Source organism: Lactuca serriola, chromosome 3 (assembly GCF_051521515.1).
Source record: "Lactuca serriola cultivar US96UC23 chromosome 3, Lser_US96UC23_V15, whole genome shotgun sequence".
In the NCBI taxonomy this organism is placed as follows: domain Eukaryota; kingdom Viridiplantae; phylum Streptophyta; class Magnoliopsida; order Asterales; family Asteraceae; genus Lactuca; species Lactuca serriola.
In genome coordinates this window covers 230835863-230859320 of record NC_136410.1, presented here as the reverse complement: position 1 = coordinate 230859320, position 23458 = coordinate 230835863, and positions in this window count along the sequence as shown.

Genomic DNA, 23458 nt, shown 5'->3' with positions numbered 1-23458 from the left:
TAACTGCCAACTAGTGAAGGCTACGGGCCACCCTGCAGTCTTACAACTCTTCTACTTTTCCATAGCCACCGCTCATCTATAAAACCGAACGCATCCAGGGTCGAACACACACTCGACCAAGTACCCAAGATGAACTCGAGTCATGACTGGAATCCCCAACCTGAGTCCACCAAAAGCCTGCTAACCATCACCAAGAAGGCGCTAACCAACTATTAGGAAGTTTCCCGAACTCCCAACTCACACACTCCTCAATCCAGTCGGCCACCTTCCTCCCCGACGGGGATGTGCAACTCATCCTAGTTTCACCTTTGCTTTTGCTCCGGAATATCCAAACGATTCTCCCCCACTTTGATTCGACTAAGCTCTTATAGCACACAATGTTTGAAGGATTCCCAATCCATCTTACCCTCTAATGATCGAACTGCTGTCAATCTGCGCTTACCCATGCTAGTGTTCCATTACTAGTCAAACCTAAAGACCGCAAAAACCTTGAAGACCAAATGAACACTCCCCGAAATCCCAACAAATTTGATAACTTTAGATGATTTCTATGATACAACACCAAACTTTTAAAGTCCTTTACACTGATGACAAGACCAAAACCTTAACAATAGACCCCTGCTCTTGACACTCCCAGTGACTAACCTGGCACAAAAGCTAAAACCACTAAAGCCTGGCGATGCTGGAGAACTAAGCCACTAATCACGGCCATAGACATTCTACACAATACCCCTGAATCGATCTCGACTAAGAACCGAAATAACAACCGGATATACTGAAACCCGCTCAACAAGATGGAACCCATTCTGACCAACTAATGATTCATGGCATGTGAATGGCATATAACAATTCTTAATAGCACAACATAATCAATGACCGAGAATTAAGCCACAAATGACACTTGCCCAAACCGATACAAAAATTCCAAACAACATAAATATCGATAATAACCGAAAGAAAGCAAAAGATAACATACCCGTAATATCGCCTGCTGGAGTCCTGACATCCCCTGTCTGACACCGTAATGCCCGACTCCTCTATTCTGGGGCTCCAACCCTACCCTCACAATCATTAGTGACCCTCAAAGTAGTCGGAGCAGGTGCACTCACTGCTCCTCCCCTCAACATCAGACAGGCGGCCTTCTTGTGGCCCACCTGGTTACAGTTAAAACATAATGGGTTTTCCCGCTGAGGGCAATCCCTACTAACATGACCAACCCTGCCACACTTGTAGCATACCAAACCCCTAATATGATAAAACCCCGTTGTGTAGTTTCCCGCGCGTACTACATTGACTCCAGACCTGTTAGCCTCTCAAACGCTGATCAAATGTCTTGGGTCTCTTCTCGGGACCCTCCACTACATGCACCTGATCTGGACCCCTCTTCCCTAGGTGCTCCAAATTGATCTCCCACTCTCGGGCTCCAGAAATCATATCATTCAGGGTCTTGCACCCTGATATACTCACAAACTCCCTGATATCATCCCTCAACATATCATGATACCTTACCTTCTTCATTTCCTCAGCTGCTACATATTGCGGAACCAATAAAGCCCTCTCCCGGAACTTGGTAGTGATCTTTGCCACAATCTCAGTACTGTGGCGGACATCCTGAAACACTCACGCCAACTGCTGCACCTCAATCACAAGTGCAAACTCAACTCTAAGCCTTGTTGAAAAATCATCCCAAGACATGGCATGAACTGCATCATCATCGACCTTACGTCTTAACGAAAGAGTTTGAGATCCAACAATGGCCATAACTTTAGCACCGAACGCGCCCAAGAGCTCATCCAAAATCTCCAGAATCCCCTCCTTAACTGAACGAAAGATCATAGGAGTCTGGTCCAAATACCGTGGGTAATCTCCAATGAGATGAACTCCCACATTTACTCACTAATTGGTTCGATACCTATATCTGAGCCGAAACCAGAACCAAAACCTCCTTCCTAAGTGTTCATCACCAAACTGAAATACAACACGCAAATAATCAGACGATACCTAAGAATCCTCCTCCCACAAGCTTCTTAGATTCTCTAATACTTTCGCTGATTCGAGTATGGATCATGTGCTTTTAGTAGTATGGGCCCTATACTATATTCCAAACCTATCCATACTTTCCTCAAGAATCATCTCGAATCTTCTAATTTAACTTCTCAAATTGATGCATCAAAAACTCACTAAATAGCTCAGCCAAACCCACCGAATCAATTCCTAGGCTCTCTTAGGTTCCCGACCTCACCCAACCCTCAGCTGCTGAAAGACTCTCACCGATGTCAACTAGCTACCTCATGAATATAGTCACATGTAACATAGATTAGATAATCCTTCTTGTAAAAGACTCAACCCTAAAACGGTTGGAATCAAACAAGAGTTGCACAGTAGGGTCAGATTCATCACTCTGAGATTATTTAACATGTGCCACTTGTGACTTAGCATATTCACTTAACAGCTAATTCACATTACTAAAAGTCCCATAAAGCACAAACCAAGCATCATTCAGACGACGTAAAATCTAACCAACATACACTAATCAAGCCACTCTATCCACTTATCTAGAAACCATACTAGCATGTAATTCTAAAAGCTCACAATCAGACATATAAAGGTATCTCTCCTATCATGAAATCCTAAGCAGATCCTTAGCTCGAATCTAGCATACAATTCACGTAATCATATCATATGTCATAATAATATGTATTGGTATTATGGGAACCACTTACTTGAGCTCTGCTAATTGCAAACATCACACCACTTTCTTTGATTAGAAACCCATTTTTTTAATAAAACATTTATTTTATGAAAATTTTCACTAAACCCTCAGCATACCCGAGAGTATGCCTGAATCCTTCGAATAAGGCTCTGATACCAACTTGTAACGTCCTGAAAATCATAGGATAAAATTTTCATTTTTAATATAATCAAACACTAAATTATATTTTATACAAACATTTAAAAAGTATTTTAAAACAAAACAATTATCAGAGTACATTCCCAAAATCAAAAGTTTGCGGAAAACACGAGTGTATGCGATGCGATCAAGTTGGGCCCTTCCCTTTCGAACCAGAAGTACCTGAAACCATCAACCATAAACTTTAAGCACAAAGCTTAGCGATTTCCCCAAAATACCACATACCACACATAACATATGGTTCATACATATGATGTATACAATAAGAGGTGGTATGTGCCAACCATTGTCTTGCAATTATGCCACGAGTTGTATCATGGTCTTTCTTGCCCGACTGGGGTCTAAAACCCTAGCTCGTACAGACATGTTCCAGGAGCCACGTCCTGGTCTTCCATGCAAGCATCACAAAGACAACCAACATACAATCTACCACTACTTATCTAACTAATTGCCAGATTCCAAACTCTGGTCTTGTATACAAATTTCCAGGAGCCACCTCCTTGTCTTTCATACAAATGCCAAGAGCCACCCCCTGATCTTCTTAATATACATAAACCAAATGGGTTGGCATTGTTGCCTTCGACCCGTAATACAGTGAGGAGACTCACCTCGACAGCTAAACCCACAAATAAATCTCTGACTGCTGATCTGGTAGAATCTCCATGCTATAAAAAAATAACACCCAATTGATAACTGGATTCCAAACTAAATCTAATAATCCAAATATGGGGTAAAAATACCATTTTACCCTTTACCTATTGTGTCCAAGACTAAGGCCCAAACTCCAAATCATAAAGGCTGACAAACAACTAATCATTCAAAGCCCACTTGTGGCCCAATTTTCCAAATTGGGCTCAATACCTTAATTGGGCCTTACTCTAATGCCCATTAACTTTTCCTAATCGAAAACACATATTCTTAGCTGGTCCAACAAAGCCCCAAGCAACCAAACCCAAAAGACAGCCCAAACCGAAGCCCAAACATACAAGGCCCAAATAGACCGAGTACGCAGGGGGTATAAGCACGTACACGCATCGTACTCACATGGAGGCTTGTACACTAAGTGTACCTACTTGTATGCCCAACGTACACACCATATTCAGCCCAAAATTGACTTTCATTTAATCCATTAAGACAAAGCTTCCAAAACACAGGTCTGACCTCCTTGAGCTGTATTATCACGTAGCTGCCAACTTTACGTCCATACATGACTAAAAGAATCTCTTAAGCTTAAAAGGGACTTAATATATGACTTAACGCATGCATGACACCATTCTTCACATAAATCTTGCACCTTTATGCTCAAGGATACCAAAACAATCTCAGGTCTGGAAGAACAAGCCCTTAAACAACCCAACTTATCCATAGACCCAAAACGGAGATAAAAATAATAAAAACTAAGAAATGAAGAGATCTAATCATATACAAGCAAAGATGAAGATTTGATACCTCAAAAAGCTTCCCCACAAGATGATGATTCTGGATCCAAAGTCTTTCCACCGGGCAAAACAACTTCAAGCTTTTCTTCTTTCCTTCTGAACGGAAAAATGTGCACCAAAAACCTTCTAAGAGCTCAAGAACACCACCAAGAGGCTAAAAGGGTTGATCTAGCGTTTTTAGGGTATGGAGGCTAGCTTAGAAATGAACCAAAGGGACTAACATAAAGTTTATATAGGGTACATCCCTAAAAATTAGGGTTTCATCCTTTCCCTCGTATGCCCAACGTACTCCTCGTATGCCCAACGTACGAGGTCCCACACCCTGATCCAATATTTGCACTATGCCAAGCGTACATTTCCTTATGCATGACGTAAACCCCTTCACATCAGTATGTCCTGCGTACTTCTTGATGGGTTTTACACAAAAGAACTTTCCTATGTGTGCATGCAAACCCTAATACTTGGATCTAGGTTTCTCTATTATACATGTAATTCATCCAAGATTTATAGCCCTAGATCTAGCATACATATTACAAAACAAATGTAGCTAATGAGATCTAGATGATTACCTCTTCAAGAACTCTTGATCTTTCTTCTTCCTTGAGCTTAAAGTCACAAGTGTAACTCCTCTAATGGCTTACAAACACCAACTAGCAAGAGGGTAGTATATGAGGGAGGAAGGAGGCACACAAAATCAGCTCTAGGGTTCTTAGAGAAGCAGTCGCCGATTTTTTTAGCTTAGGGGTTCTATTTATACTATGAGCAGCTAGGGTTTCACTCAAAACCTTAATGGACAACTTATACATTAAGCAACCCATGGAACCTTCTGGAATAAGGCCATGGACGAAAATATGATGGGATCCCATCATAATTTCCTTCACCCCTTTAATCCATTAAGTTTCCCAACCCAAAATTCAACAATCACACATTTGACAGTTTAAGTCCCCTTTATTCAATTAATCTCTTTTAGTCTCCAAATTAATTCCTAATTAATTTATGACTAATATTAATTAAATAATATGATTTCTCTTTTAATATATTATTCTTATAATATATTAATAAACCATGATATTCTCTCTCTCTCTCTCTCCCTCTCTCTCTCTCTCTCTCTCTTTCTATGAATTACCCTGTCAAGTTGCTATGGTGAAGACAACCCAAAAGGACCATGCACAACCGGGTCAAGTACTTACCAAATATAGTTACGGGCTTAAACACTAATCCAAAGGTCTCCCACTTGGATAAGTCTAGTAACTAGAAATGTATTCATAATCCGATTAGCAATCGTAGCTCTCAAAGATGTTGTCAAACTCTGATCTTATCAGTAACTTATCCTTCAGATTTCGTATAGTCCTCCATTCTAGGTATCGTGCGGATAATTACATGGAACATAGTCATACTTATTGTCCAGCAGTTTGTTTCTCGATCTCTGATTCGTTTTACATAGAACTTAACTGAACACATCAATTCAGTATTGGCCGGGCCCGACACATATGTCAAACCAAATCATCGAGGGGACATGATATCGCTTTTACCCTTGTCGGATAAAAGGAACAGATAAAAATCGACTTATATGCATTTACTATTCACTAATCAAATCATACACAACAATGTGTTTTATAACATCAATTTATTGATGTGTTTACACATTATCAATGCACAACTAATCAGCAAACAATAAACCATATATCTAGGTTTTAAGACCATATGAGATTATCGTCTTGCGATCACTCGAGATAAATTCCATGAAGTGAATCCAGCAAGCGTGGGTTTATTCCAATGCTCAAATCAAACTCATAAGCACTAATGAACATTGTAGCAAACTTTTTCTATGTCTAATACATTTCAAACAATCTACACACCTATTCATGACAGTCTTCATTCATACCTACTTCCAACATATGAACGACTGTGGATGGTTCGAATAACTCTTATTATTCAGGAAGTCAAAATATGCAAAATGAAACAATAGGTAAACAATTAACATAAGACAGTAGCATTAGTAATAAATAATAATCTTTTATTTAATCATCAAATGTTAATTACAGTTTATCTATTACATGTTTCTAAACTATCTAATCTAAACTAATATTGTCCTACAGCCCGATGCTCCTAGCGTGCTGCAAGTGCTTAACCCTTCTCAGTCCCTTCGTAAGTGGATTTGATGGATTATCTTCTGACGATACCCTCTTTACTACGAGGATTACTTCTTCCACCGATGTCGAATAAAGTGATATTTTCTATCGATATGTCAAGATCTACCATGATCCCTCAGTTTCTTGGTCAAGGCAACCGCTCCTTCATTCTCACAGAAAATTTCCATTAGCTCCTTTATGGCTGGCACAACTCCAAGGTCTCCAATGAAGTTCTTCAACCATATTGCCTCCTTTGACGCTTCGCTTGCTGCAATGTACTCTGATTCGCACGTTGAATCAGCTACGGTCTCTTACTTGGAACTCTTCTAAGTCACTACTCCTCCATTAAGGGTAAAGACCCAGCCTGAATGCGAACGGTAGTTGTCCTGTCGGTCTGAAAACTAGCATAACTGTACCCTCGCACCTTTAATTCATCACTCCCACCGAGGACTGGAAACCATTCATTGGTCCTCCGAAGGCACTTAAGAATGTTCTTGACTGCGGTTCAATGCGCTTTGTCAGGGTTCCCTTGATATCTGCTGACCATGCTCAAAGCGAAGGCCACATCAGGGCGAATACAAGTCATAGCATACATAATCGCGCCAACTGCGGAAGCGTATGGTACTCGGCTCATTTATGCTATCTCGACTTCAGTACTCGGACTTTGAGTCTTACTCAACTTGGCATTACTTTGGATCAGTAAGTCCCCCTTCTTTGAATTCTCCATACTAAAACATTTTAGTACCTTGTCCAAGTAAGTATTCTGACTAAGTCCTATTAGTCTCTTACTTCTGTCTCTTACTATCCTTATTCCCAAAATATAGGAAGCCTCTCCGAGGTTCTTCATAGCAAAGCACTTTCCGAGTCAGGACTTAACCTCCTGCAGTGTCGGAATGTCGTTTCCTATGAGTAGTATGTCATAGACATACAATACGAGGAAGCGAACTATACTCCCACTGGCTTTGAAATATACACATGATCCGTCCTCGCTTCGTAAGAAACCAAACTCTTTGACTTTCTCGTCAAAACAAAGATTCCATCTACGAAACGCTTGCTTAAGTCCATAAATGGACTTTTCAAGCTTGTACACTCTATTGGGATGCTTCACATTGAGAAAACCCTCTGGCTGAGCCATGTAAACATCCTCATCCAACTTCCCATTTAGGAAAGCGGTTTTGACATCCATTTTCCATATTTCATAATCATGAAATGCAGCAGTGGCCGACATCACCTTAATAGATTTATCTTGGCAACCGGTGAGAAGGTTTCATCATAGTCAACTCCGGGAGTTTAAGTGAAACCCTTCACGACCAATTGCGCCTTATGTGTGTGCACATTCCCATCCATGTCGGTCTTCTTCTTGAAGATGCACTTGCACCCGACCGTCTTACGTCCGGGCACATGGTCAACTAAATTCCAAAATTGGTTGTAATACATGGACCGAATCTCACTATCCATCTCCTCTTTCCACTTTGCAGACTCCGGGCCTGCCATGGCTTCCTTGTAGCTGTTAGGTTCGTCCAGATTCACCAGTGTACTATCACTAATGAACATGTCCCCTTAGGTAGTAATATGAAAACCATAAAAATGGGGTTGAACCCTAACTCTATCGGAACGTCTAAGAGGTAAGGACTCGGCAATCGGTTCAACCGGAGTTTCCTCCTCGGGTTGAGCGCCAGCGTTAGAGGTTCCTTCATCAATCGGCTCTTGAATCTCTTCAAGATCGATTTGCCTCCCACTGTCCCCTTGGCTTATAAATTCTTGTTCTCGGAAAACCCATCTCCTCGCAACAAAGACAACATTGTCACTCGGCGTATTGAAGAGATATCCAAAGGACTTCTGCGGGTAGCCGATGAATATACACCGCTCACTACAAGGTTCGAGCTTGTTGTGAGTCTCTCGTCTTACGAAAGCCTCACAACCCCAAACCTTGATATGTGCCAACGAGGGAGCCTTCCCTGTCCACATATCATGAGGTGTTTTGGCAACCTTCTTCGTAGGCACTAAGTTAAGGATATGGGTGGCAGTCTCTAAGGCATACCCTCATAATGAGATAGGTAGTGAAGCATGACTCATTATGGAATGAACCATGTCCAACAGGGTTTGATTACGCCTTTCAGCCACGCCGTTCAACTGCGGTGTCCTAGGTGGCATCAGTTGCGAAACGATTCTATATTCCTTAAGATAGTCGTGGAATTCAAGACTTAGGTACTCTCCTCCTTGATCGAATCAAAGCATCTTGATTTTCCTTCCCAACTGAGTCTCCACTTCTTGTTTAAACTCTTTGAACTTTTCAAAGGTTTCTGACTTGTGCTTGATTAAGTAGATATACCTATATCTACTATAATCATCGGTAAAAGTCATGTAAAAGTGTCTCACATCCCTTGTGGTTGATCTAAAGGGCCCACACACATCAGTGTGTATGAGATCCAATAGACCCTCACCTCTTTCACAAGTGCCAATGAAGGGTGACTTGGTCATCTTTCCAAGGAAACAAGTCCCGCACACGTCATCATCCCTAAGGTCGAATGACTCCAATATCCATCCTTTTGGAGTTGGGCTATGTGTTTCTTGTTGACATGTCCAAGACGACAATGCCACAAGCATGCTTTATCCAAACCATTGGATGAATCAATACGCAACACATCATTTCCTAAGTTATCTACAACCATCATAGTTTCATATATTCCATTACAATACACCATTAAGATAAGCATTAATAGAACCCTTTTCATTATCAAATGAATATCTAAAACCTTGTCTATATAAACCATGAAATGAACTGATGTTTCTTGCTATATCTGGCGAATAGCAACAATTGTTTAAATCTAATCCTAATCCATTACTGAGCATTAAAGAGTAAATTTCAATCTTGGTGACAGGCGACGATCTTCTGTTCTTCATGATCAAATTTATCTTCCCATGCTCCACATCCCTATCTCTTTTTAGGCCCTACAAATCAGAACAAATGTGAAAACCACATCCTGTATCAAGTACCCAAGAAATGGAATGTGATGAATCATTAGATCTAATTGTGTAAATACCCGCGTAGGATGGCTTGATCTTCCCATCCTTGATTGCTTGCAGATATTCTGGGCAGCTTCTCTTCCAATGCCCTATTTTGTGGCAGTGGTGGCACTCTGCCTCCTTGGGGTTTGAGCTGGGTTTAGCAGAACCAACTTTGGTTCCACTAGAAGAGGTTCCATCTTGGGACTTTCCCTTGTGGTGACTCTTTGAGGGAGCCTTCCTCTTCTTACCCTTTCCTTGCCCAATAGCCAAAATAGGGGCAGTAGTTGGAGCGGGAGTTGATGCAAGAGACTTATCCTTGAGATTGTTCTTAGCAGTCCTAAGCAAGCCTTGGAGCTTGCTCAAGGTGACCTCTTCCTTATTCATATGGTAGGTCATGCGAAACTGGTTGTAGCAGAGAGGCAAGGAGTAAAGGATGATTTCGATTGCCAGGTCTTCATCGAAGTTAACATTTAACTTCAGCAGCTGATCAACATATCTCTACATCATTTGCATATGGGCGGTAAGGGACTCTCCATTAACCATTCGGGTAGTGATCATCGAAGTGATGGTCTCATACCTCTCTTGCCTCGCACTTTGGTGGTACCGGTCCAACAAGTCTTGATGCATCTCATAGGGATACATGTCCTCATAGGACTTTTGGAGTTCGGAAGTCATTGTCACTAGCATGATGCAATGGACTTTCATGGCATCACGCTCGTGGGCCTCAAAGGCAGTGATCTCTTCGGGAGTGGCAATGTTCATGTCGGTCTCCTTCAGCTCTTTATCAAGGACATACTCTTTGTCCTCACAACGGGTGACCATTCTTATGTTACGGATCCAGTCGTTGAAATTGTTTCCGTCAAATATCACCCTCCCACACAAGTTCATGAGTGAGAATGAGTCGGAGGAACTCGAGCCAGAAGCGTTGTTGTTCATTTTCGACATCTGAAAAAGGAAAAGAACAAAGTTTGATTAGAAAAGAATCCCCAATTAATCACCTAAATGAGAAACTAGGGCTAGGATCCAGCAACATTATTTACAAATTAGAAGAGGGATGTCGTAATCTAACAAGTAAATAATTTGAAGGTAAGTGAATGACGATTCACTAATTCTCCATCATGAAAAACAAAAGGAATTAAGTTTAAATGTATTCAAAACTCCAAGATCTTATTGAGATTCATTGATCTTTTCAATGATATGTTTAAATCTCGATATGCCCCTCTAGTTTATGACTGGGATGCTGAGGATACAAAACGGGTGTGAATAACCATGCAAATGAACATGGTGCCCTCATTGTTGCAGTCACTTATTCGATGTGCCGGTTAACCACACACGCTCCATCGAACTATGACAAACAATGAGTCACCCTTTACCACCTTTGCTTAGAACCCAATTAGTGTGCCGGTTAACCACACACGCTCCACTAATGTCTTAGCAAGGGTACAAAGTGTAATTTCATGGAATTGCATCAATTCACCTTTATCTAAAGTAACTAAGATTGGGAATTATGAAAAAAAACATTTAGTTACTTTAATAATTCATTATACTTATTAATGAGAAAGGGTTGCCCTATCCTACCCGTTCGGCTAATGACCCTCCACCAATTAAGGAAGCGGTGGGTGAGAGTGGACACCCATTAAACGGCCATTTTATAGGCCATAACCTTATACCCTCCCCTATAGATCGGCTTCGTAAATGAGGCCTACTAACGGTAACACTAACATTTTAAGTTATACACACACACACACACACACACACACACACATATATATATATATATATATATATATATATATATATATATATATTATAATAATATATAGTATAAGGTTGAATTTTAAACTTGTAAAATTCTAGGGTTTGAAATTTAATTAGTTCAAATTAAACATTATAATCACAAAGTTTAAATTTCAAAACTTGAGGGCAAGTTTCGAACATTTCAAAATATAGGGGATCAAATAGCAAATAATTTTAAATTAAACAATCAATTTAATGATTATCTAAATTTGACATCTTTAAGATTATTCACAAGATAATTTACTAAATTAATTTAAATAATCAACTTTTATCATATAAGGAAATTATTATTCAAATAATTAAAAATTATCTTTTGTTTTGGTAAGGATAATCACATAGAAACAATAAAATTCGAATTTTATCATATAAAAACGATTTTAGCAATTATCATTTAGCAAAACAGCACTAAATCCTAAAATATACTTTGCCTGACTCCCTGACTCGCCGAGTGACTACCTGGACTCGCGGAGTTGCGCTGACTCGCCGAGTCGGGTCGGGCAGAGGCCAGAAATTCGATCTTTCAGCAGATAAGCAAGCATTACATCATATACAACAGAAACCAATCAAGGCTCTGATACCACTAATGGGTTTTACACAAAAACTTTCCTATGTGCACATGCAAAACCCTAATACTTGGATCTAGGTTTCCCTATTATACATGCAATTCATCCAAGATTTATAGCCCTAGATCTAGCATACATATTACAAAACTAATGTAACTAATGAGATCTGGATGATTACCTCTTCAAGAACTCTTGATCTTTCTTCTTCCTTGAGCTTAGAGTCACAAGTGTAACTCCTCTAATGGCTTACAAACACCAACTACCAAGAGGGTGGTATATGAGAGAGGGAGGAGGCACACAAAATCAGCTCTAGGGTTCTTAGAGAAGCAGTCGCCGATTCCTGTAGCTTAGGGGTTCTATTTATACTGTGAGCAGCTAGGGTTTCAGTCAAAACCCTAACGGATAGCTTATACATTAAGAAGCCCATGGAACCTTCTGGAATAAGGCCATAGATGAAAATATGATGGGCTCCCATCATAATTTCGTTCACCCCTTTAATCCATTAAGTTTCACGGCCCAAAATTCAACAATCACACATTTGACAGTTTAAGTCCTCTTCATTCAATTAATCTCTTTTAGTCACCAAATTAATTCCTAATTAATTTATGACTAATATTAATTAAATAATATGATTTCTCTTTTAATATATTGTTCTTATAATATATTAATAAACCATAATATCTTCTCTCTCTCTCTCTCCATAAATTACCCTGTCAAGTTGCTATGGTGAAGGCAACCTAAAAGGACCATGCACAATCAGGTCAGTACTTACCAAATATAGTTAAAGGCTTAGACACTAATCCAACACTTCTTTGGTACACTTCACGTACTGGGGTTTTCCCTTAAAGCTTAATTTATTCCGAAGGCCATAACTTCTTTGATACAACTCCGATTCCGACAATCCTTATATCCATGAAAAGGTCTCGAGAAGCTCCACACTTTTATCAACTCATACTTGTCATAAAGTTCCCCGAACACAAAATCCAATTTCCATAAAAGCCCGTCGCCAATATACCAAAATACCCCTTTAGCACCAAAACCAAATCCGAATGCCCAGACCATCTACTTTCATCACCGACACCTAAATAGGTAATACACATACACATACACATACACATACACATATACACACACTATCTCTCTCTCTCTCTCTCACACACTCTCTTTCTCGACTGCACACCCTCAAACTCAAAAACCAAAACTATGCGTCCACCAAATCACCCTCACACACACACATACACACTCATCATCAATTTCTACAACTAATTCCTAGCCAGATTATTTGCAATCGATCTCTGCAATCCACTACTCATTGTTACTACAATCGATCCCAAGTTTATTTTTGCAAGCTGATTTCTACAATCACGCCTTTGCGGACAAAATTTTCAAGCCAAAATGGGAGTTCTTCCGTTACAAGAGAATCAAAAAACAATATGGACCACCCTCTCACAGGAAAATATGGTGCATCTTCTCTATTAAAACCTCAATCCGATAAGAACATAACATCTGACTCATACATCAAAACCAGGTGTAATGTAAGATCTAAAACCTAAACTTGAATCAAAACTCATTTTGAATTAAACATCATTTTGATCGATGGTGTTTTTTGCCACCGACATTACATGAATCAAATCTCATTTTGATCGTCCATCCATCCTCCTTCACACAACAACTGCTTGAAAATTGATATTTGAAACCTAATCCTCATCTAAATCGAGTTCTGATTTGAAACCAAAACCTAAACTTGATCTGAAACAATTCATGATATGAAAATTCCTTTTGGAAGTTTACTGGTTACTAATCATAAACACGCAAACATTTGAAACCCAAACCTAAAATTGATCAAATTCATCCATAAATCCACCCTCATCATCACTACCTCTATTTCCACTGTTCTTGATATGGTTTTTGTTGGAACCTCAATGTTTCAGAGGGAGAAAGAGACGTGAAAGGGACTGATAGGGATGGAGGAGTTAAGAGGCGAAAATTTGGGTGTTGTAGGATGGCGGGTTGAAAATGTGATTTGATAAAGAAGATAAATCGCAGAGCCTACAAATCATTTCACTTTAAAACTAGAAATCTAAAACCTATCAAGAGTATGAAAATCATTAATATCGTTAAGAATCTGGGTTTGTTTTTCATCGAAAACCTAGTTGGAAGAAATAAGAGACTGCATATAGATTCAGAGAAGAAATTGTTGGTCGTCTGCTTCTTCGAATTCACTTTCTTCTCATTATTGCTTGTTACTATAGATGCTAGCTTTGATTGACGAAAAGGAAAGAATAAAATAGATGAGGAAATGGGGAAGAAGAAGTGTAAGTATGTGTGTGTGAATTTGCAGGGAGGGAGGGAGAGACAGACAGACAGAGAGAGAGAGAGAGAGAGAGAGTTTTCTTCTTTTTTAAAAAAAATTTGTAATAAAAAACTGATAAAGAAAATATCAAGGGTAAAATTGGTATTATGATAAAGTTCATAGGAAACTGGACCAAACTCGCAACAAAATGAAATGTTTGGATCTTTGGTGCTAGTTCAAACCTTTTTGGATCAAAGTAGCAATTTGCAGCTAACCATATGGACCATTTATGCAGTTTTGTCTAAATCAAACAAGATATAAAATAATAATAAGCGATTATTAAGTTTTAAGTATCAAGTTAAGGGAGAATCACATAATTAATGAATATGCCTTATGTATGACATGCATTTTGCAACTTTTCTTCTTTCGTAAGGTTAGTCGGTGAACTCTAATCGCACTCTATGTTGAGATGTGGTAAACATCACATTGTCTGGTGTGTTGTGGTGGTGTGAGTAGTCCCACGTAATGAAGTTACGCCATAGTGAAAAAATGAAGATGGTCGTTGGTAACAGCTAGAAATGCAATAATTTTTTTCTTTTTTCTCTAATATAAATACACATATAATTCACATTTCAGCTTGAGAAGTTAGGCTTTTCTTCAGAATTTGGCTTTGAACACACGTCGGATGAGGATGCTTGATGTACTGATTCTTGAAAGATAGCGCTTTCAGCTTGAGAATCTTCAAAGAGAACATTAGAGAGAACAAATCTTCTGGATCACTTCAGCAGGTTTAAGATAGCAGCAGACTGATTGAGGAGGCTTCAATGCAATCTGTCACATAATCTTCAAGTCAGCTTCACCTTTCTTCTAGGGTTGAAGGATTGAATGCCAAAAGAATAATCTTCATTTCTTGCTCCTTCGAATGCGAATTCTTCGATGCTCACGAATGAAGCCTTGGCTCAGAAATCTTCAACACAAATTTCATGAATCTTATCTATACCTGAAATCACTTTTCAAGACAAGAAAAAACTAAAGGAAAACTTAGCACATAAACAAAGATATTTTTACATTTTTGATTTTGTTGAACAAGAAATAAAACATAAATAACACTATTTTTGGATTTTTTTTTATTTTCTGATTTTTTTGTTTGGTTTTTTTTTAATTTTTAATTCTCCCCTAATATTTAAATTAGAAGAAAACTATGAACAAATTTAACAAAAATAAAATGATATCTAACTTTAAGAATGATTTTGGATCAAAGTTTTTAGACAGCCTTTATCCGCTTGTCGGTACCTTCTATCTTCACGTCTTTGTCTGGTCGATCGCCGGTATTGTGGTCCACTTAAACATGAAAATTTGTGACAATTTTTAGGACATACTAATAATTGTAAGACAAAGTGATCCTAAGTTCCTAGAAACTATATCTTAAGGACCATTCAGCTGACGACAACCAGGGATATTGTTGTCCACCTAAATTGAGCAACGAGATCTATAGACAATCTTTGAGTGTTCAATTTTAATTGTACGTGAACATGTTTCCCGCTTCCTAATATGCCCCAGTAATCAAGCACTTCCAGAGTACTCCTTACATCGGATGAGCAGACCATCATTAGGAGAGAAGATAGATTCAGAGTATTATCACTTATAGTTTCAGAGGGATTGAGAAGTAGAAAGTTGCATATGCTGTGTACCAGGTTGGATTGTTAGTCACGCAATGGAGACAACATATGGCTAAAAGATAAGAGAAATTTCATATATATATATATAATATGCAGAGAAATAGAGTTACATATGTTACAGTCCAGGTCGGATCTCTTCCAATCACGCAGAGGAGGCAACATATGACTAACAGTAAGAAAGAAAGAAAATGATTTTCTACAGACCTAATTTATCGGAATTTACCAGTCGCCCCATCAATATCGGAATTAAGGACAAAATCCGCACATCGAGGAAAAGTCAATCCACGATTCCAAGTACGGGTTCATTTAATGTGACGAGTGGATTCCTATATATATCTCCCTACTCAACCTATCCGAGCGTCGTATTTTCAGGATGAACGGATCTAACTAGGTCAAGATTTGTCAAGTCTATAGATTTCTTAAGTTCAGCTCTGCCTAGTCATGTCCATTTAGAATCTTTCATGTCTACCGACACATCAAACCAGAGCATAGACCCTTCAACTTTGGGTACGTTACACAGACTCAGGTTGCCTGTTATTACATGATCATACCACTTCCCAAAACATCTCCCTCAAACACATTTCATAACCAATATATTTTTTTTATTTTCTGATTTTCTGATGTTTTTTGGATTTTTTAAAATTTTCTAATTTTTGTTTGGCTTTTATTTCTCCCCCTAAATTTATGCATATGAGAGAAGCGAAAGTAAATGCGCAAATTTAAACTATCCTAAAACAAAAATTAGTCTTTAAAGCGAATCAGCTTAAGAAAAAACTTAGGAGTATAGAGAAGAAAACTCAAACCATAAGTCACCGATTGAATTTGCATCCAGAAGGTCTGAGAACAGCACGCGTAGTCTCAGAACGGATCCGAAAAATCTTCATGTCATTAAGCACTAACCCCATGTGATCCCTTCCTTTCTTCCTTTCCCGCAAGGACACATACTCTCAAACAAAGGTCTGAATGTTGTACATTTGAGAGATGTCCCCCATCATGTGTCTGGAACAGCCACTACCAACAAACCGAAGTTTGATGATCTGCCTCCATAGCTGCTCCGACACAGAGCGGAATCAGTTGATCTTTGGAACCCAGTCCATTTTGAAACCGGGTCGACCTTTGTCATCCTTGCACGATACTCTCTCCTATGACATATCATGTTTATCACAAATAGAAGATGAAGAAATATTAGAGTCATTAGTTGATTTGGGAGAGTGAGCCTTTGGAACCCATTTGTAGTTGGGTTTAACCCATTTCTTTTTCGATCTGATGGGTGGCTCAGTACTTGCTTTGGAACTTGATGTCGGCCGTTGAGATAACTTTGACCTAACTGGTCTTTGTTTCAGTGGAGCATCTCTTGGATTGGGCTTCTTGGCCGGCATTCCCTTCTTGCCATTGGGATTCAGATTCTTGGCCTTGTGGGTTTGATTCTTAGCCTTCTGCGCATTCCAGTCATCATGGTCTGAATGTGATCTTGAGGGGTTTCTTTTGGAGTATCTCCCTCTTGGCGCATTCTGCGATTCTTGTGCGTAGTAGGGAACGTATGCGCGATTTGGACAATGTCTGGCAATGTGTCCAAGTGTTCCACAGTGAAAACATGTCTTTTTCATCACTGTGAAGTTGTTTCTTCCTGCCCCTGGTGGCGTATCCTTGCCTTGTCTCTTGTTGTTCCCACATGCACACTTGCAACAAGAACTCTGTTGCGTTGGAATTGGTGGCCTGTAATTCTCAACGGCAGGTTGATCAAAAGCATTTGAGTTCGAAGCAACAAATTCAGAGTTCAAAGAGATGTTGGTTTGTTCAATGGTGTTCTCCTTGTTCTCATCCTCTACTACTTTACCTGCACATAAAGTAGAAGCATTAGTATTTTCAACTTGAATACCTCCTGACACAAATCCAGCTGGTTTTCCATATCGAAGATGCGCCTCCCTGTCAATTTCTTTCTGTGTCATAGGGATGGATGTGTAGTTATGATTGAAAGGTGGAGGAACACTATCGTACCCTAGACCCTTGTTTAGATTATCTTTGAATTTTAATTGGGTTTCAAATAAGGACTCGACTGTCTTACTTGATGCAGTATAATTTTTGAAACTAACATCTATTTTTCCACACTTGATTTTCAAAGCGTCAATTTCTTCGGTTACAGCATCAAGTTGTCTCTTAATATAGTCATAAAGTTCACATTTTTCACTGTATTATGTCTGAATTCTCTTAAAATCCTTTATTTTTGTTTCTAACTGGGCCTTCAGGGTTTCTATCCTTTTCTAAGTTGATATCCTTCATATCTCAGGTCCTCAACTTCCCTTTTTAATAAATCAATTTGTTCCCGAAGAAATTTAATCGTATCTTCACTAGATAGCATATATGAAACTTCACATGATTGAGAACATGAAACTTCATTGACCGGAAGGTTTACGGAACTCATTGTTTTTCGACAATTCAAAGCGTCAAGTTCTTCAATTATATCAGCAAGACTAAGACGATTGAGATCTTTTGTCTTCTTGATGTCAGCCACGTCCATATCCCACGATTTCGGAAGTGCATTCAGCAGCTTTTTGTTTATCTTAGATTTGGTCAAGAAGATCCCAGCTATATTCATCTCAGTAGTGAGTGTGGTAAATTGCTGCAACTGAGCTTCCAGGTTTTCTCCAGGGATATAATCGAACATGTTGAAGTTTTGTCTTAACATCTCTTGACGACTCTCTTTCATTTCTTCAATTCCCTTGTAAACTTCAAAAACTATTAAAAGCACAACTAGAACTTAAAAGTCAAACTTAAATTTAAAAATGCCCTTTGACTATAAACCTCAAAAGTCAACCTTAAAAGTCAATTTTAAAAATTCAAACTTGAAAAGTCAAACTTAAAAGTCAAACCGAAAAGCTAAATTTCAAAATTTAAAAGTCAAACGAGAAAGTCAAAGTTTAAAGTCTAAGGTCAAAGTTTAAAGTCAAAGGCAAAAGTTTAAGTAAAAAGTCAAAAAATAAAAATAAAATCAAAAAAAAAAAAACAAAAATTTTTGGGTTGAAAAAAGGATTTTTAAAAAATAAAATTTTGAATTTTTGGGCTGATTTTGTCAAATTGCGAAAATGGGAACCGAGAAAGATAGGTTTTGAACTAAATTTCGAAGGGAAGTAACGTGTGGTAAGTCAGCTCAGTTGGTAAGTCGCTTGGTTCCTCAACAAGAGTGTTGGATCCTCTGGTCATGAAAATCCTGCAATAAAACAAGAAAAACACATAAAAAGACCAAAAAATGAAATTGAACGAAAATAAAAATTAAATTGTCAAACAGCAGGGTACTCGCTGAGTAGGGTCGAGTGTACTCGGCGAGTAGACTGTCTAAACTCAAAAATAAATAAAATTAAATAAAAACGACTAAAAACTAATAAATACTAAAACCTAACCTACTTACTGAATTACTAAAAAAATAACTTTGTGCAAGAAAAACTCGCACAGAGGATCGAAAAAAATTAGGAATTAGATTTAATTTTTGAAACGGCGTCAAAAACTTGATGTGTGTAAAATGCACTGGTTTTATTCCTACTTTTAAAATATAAATTTAGCACACAAAGGCAGTGAACTTGTCTTTTAGTGGTATAGTTGGATAAGTAGGGTATCGAACCCAAGGAACGGAAATTAAACTAATAACTAATTTTAACTAAACAAGTAATAAAAGTAAAGGGTTTTTCTCTAGTCTTACAAGACTAGAAACTTGAACACACCGCCTAACAAGTAATTAACAAACAACTAAAAAACAAGTAAAAATTCACCAAATTTAACAAAGAGGTTTTTGTTTAGGTCCAACCAATTCACTCCTATGGTTAATTTTATGATAAAGTGATAGATTAATTGTTATTGGTTACCAACTATAGTGGTTAGATTCGCATTCACTATTACTAACCCTTAGAAAATTAATCAATTCAAGCAGTGGTCAATTGTTTAAACTAATTAACTCCCTAGTTCAATTATTTGGATTAAATAAGATTTGTAACTGGTTAATCAAATTGGTAATTCAACTAACCTCTTGTTTGTTGGTTTCTCAAACAAGCTCACACTTTAATTTACCCATTCTCTAATTAATCCTAGTTTCATATTCACAAATCCTAGGCATATGATGAAGTGTTCACATAAAGCATATGAGGTTAACAATTAAGAGATGTTCATGCAGCCTAATTGTCTTCAAATTAACATAAAATAGTTATGGTTAATGCATAAGGTTCTTTAACAAACTTAATTTAATAAAATCACCAATAATCAATCAATAAAAGTAATAATCAAACCATAGGAATAACTTGGTTTTTGTTAAACAGAAACTACGAAAATTCAGCTCATGATTACAATAGAAACAAGCTCAAAAATGAATTTAGCTAAGCTAGACATGATTGAATCCTAAGATTAAGTAGAAAATTTAACCTAATTCGCCTTGAGTCTTCAAAAGATCAAGGATTTGGGTTCTTCAGGTCTCCAAAGGGTTCTTCACTCGCAGGTGTATCTCAAAAAATCTAGAAAAAGTCCCCAATTCGGAATAAGGTTCTATATTTATACTTATCACAAAACAGGGTCAACTCGGCGAGTAGGTCCCCAACTCGCCGAGTAGATGTGAAAAATCTGTGTACGGCAAGGACTCTTGGCTTTTCTTGGTGAATATTCTCGGGAACTCGCCGAGCAGGTGCGTGGACTCGCCGAGTTGCTCCAGGTTTTCTCCTTTTTCTTCATTCTCTAGCTTCTAATTGCTTCTCCTTACTCCTTTTTGCTTCTAGGCATGTCTTCTGAACTGAAAACATAATTTAGACATTCTTAAGTACCTTTCGTCCATATTATGCACATAATTAGCTAATAATTAATAAAAATCTATACTAAACATATGGCTAATTATGCACATATCACAAACCAAACAATTATCACAAAGACAATCATCTCAACTATAATCAACTACTAGTGGGTCGGCCTTGGTGCCTTACACCTACTTCTACTGGAAGGTAACTCACCTAAATATCGTGTAGTGTCTACACTATCCTCGGTATGGAAATCAACTATTCTCGACTCCTCGATCCATACACAACATCCTTTCTAAGTTACCAATTCATACTCATAACCCTTACAAGGTTCAACTCAAGTCCAAGTCAAATTCAAGGTCAAAACCTTGGTCCTCCAACTCGTCGAGTGCACATGTCTACAAAATGCTACAGTCCCGTCCTTACTCGTCGAGTCTAGTAAGAGCTCGACCAGTTCTCCTTCAACAACATCAGGACCTTCTTCAACTGACTCGCCGAGTTCGTCTTGAACTCGTCGAGTCCATCTTCATCCGTATGAAGGTATTTAGTCTATGACTCGCCGAGTTCTCCCTGAAGTCATCGAGTCTGTCTTCATGTGGTTAAGACATTGCCTTGAACTCGCTGAGTTCCTCCTTGAAATCGTCGAGTCCTTCGATCTTCAAGTCCATAACAAACCCCAACAGGCTGAGTTTTCCTTCAACTCAACCCAATACCATTTACAGAAGACATTTGGGGGAAACTACGACCTAACTCGCAGAGTCAATTAAGTGACTCGCCGAGTCCCTCTTTTTCCAAAACTATATAGACAATTTTACTTGGTGTTAATGCGTCTAAGCCATAGATTGACCTCCTAGGGTCCATACTATACGTAAAGTTCCAGCCTTAACGTCCATGCATGAAACAATTGGCCCAAATGGATCTAGAATGAAGTCTACAAGATGCATGGGGTGCTTATGGCAATAAAGTTGGCACTTTTATGCCATAAGAACCCCAAATGGTTCTAGATCTAAAGTTCTTATCCCAAAACCGTGGTTGCATCCGAGAATGGCTCCAAAATGGCTTCCAAAAACCCTAAGTTACTCCAAAAAGAGTATCTAATAAAAGGAGAAGCAAGGTTTGGACTTTTTACCTCCAATAAATAGTAAATGCAGCAAAACCTCTAGATCTCCTTGCTCCTTCTGAAATCCCAAGTTCCTTCTTATCCTCTTCAACCTTCTAACTTGCACAAAATGGCACAAAGAGCTCAAAATCACTCAAAACGGTAAGGGTTTCGTGGGGATGGTCTGAGGGTGTTGGAGGATGTAAAGAGAACCACTTAAGGTGTTTAAATAGGGTGCAAACCCTAAATATTAGGTTTTCATCCAGACAGACCTACTCGTCGAGTCGGGCTCCCAACTGGTCATGTAGGTCACTTAACGCCGATGACCAGAAATCCAGTCTACTCGACGAGTTAGGCCTTCAACTTGCCGAGTCCCAGAGCAAAACATGAAATTACTCAAATTTAAATACGTAGCAGGAACCAGATGTTACATCTCATTTCCACCAATTTCCTTACTTTTCTCTCGTTAATTTAAACTCGGCAACAGGGCATAAGGGTGTGATTATTTTTCACCATGTAGTGGTGAAAACCATTACAATCCATATTTAAAGTGCATGCACTCCAAACATATGGATTCTTTCTTTTTTTTCTTTAGAAAATCCATTTTGTTGGGGCGTGCAAAAAAAGACCCATGCAATATTCCAAAGTTACTCATAAGCTTGAAAAGTTATATGAAAGTTACTCGGATTGTCGAGATTGTAAGAAAGTATGTCAAGTATTAAGTGTAGTGAACTCGGGTCTAAAGTTGTCAATTCATAAACAAAAACAAAAATCTTAATACCGAATTTGTGAATTGTGTAAATTTACACCTTATATATATATATATATATATATATATATATATATATCCATTTCATTGGAGTACAATTAAACAAGATGAAACCTTCCACCTCCAGAAGAAAACAACCAATGGAAATGGCCAATCACCAATATGTTTGAGAGATGATCGATGGTCAGGGTTAGATTTCGTAACAAGTATGACAAAGAAAGGGATACAAAAGCTTAGTATTATTAAGACATTACATTAACAGTCAATGGAAATGACCAATATACCTAGGGCCCAACTTGCCCTACTACCTGAAGTGGATGATACCTTTCCAAGGTGGCACCTTCAGGAGAACCATATCACCCACCTGGAACTCTAAATTTGACTGATGCCTGTCAGCATAACTCTTTTTCTAACTCTGAGCTTTCTGGAGCCTTCTCTGAACCCACTGAATCATTTGCGTGGTCTTGATTACCACCTCGGTACTCCCCATAACCTGTTGACCGACCTCGCCGTAACAAATCGGGGTCCTACACTTTCTCATGTAGAGCATCTCAAAAGGAGGTCGATCAATGCCGACATGATAACTGTTTTTAAATGAAAATTCCGCTAACAAAAGATACATATCCTAGCTTCCTCCAAAGTCCAAGAAACACAACCAAAGCATATCCTCTAATGTATGAATCGTCCGCTCGCTCTGACCATCGGTCTACAGATGGAATGTTGTGCTGAAAATGAGACGAGTACCGAACGCATTATGGAACCTTTTCCAAAATTTAGAAGTAAACTGAACATCTCTATCAGAAACCATCGAAACCGGCACCCCAGGACATGCCACAACCTCCTTGATATAAACCAAGCATACATAATCAAGAAATTACAATTTATGATACCACTATGGAGCTCTTTTGGATCCTCACTTCTTTGACAATTTGATCTTTGATCTTTGACAATTTTTTTGAATCTTCAGAATTTTGATCTTCATACTTTGACTTTGATGC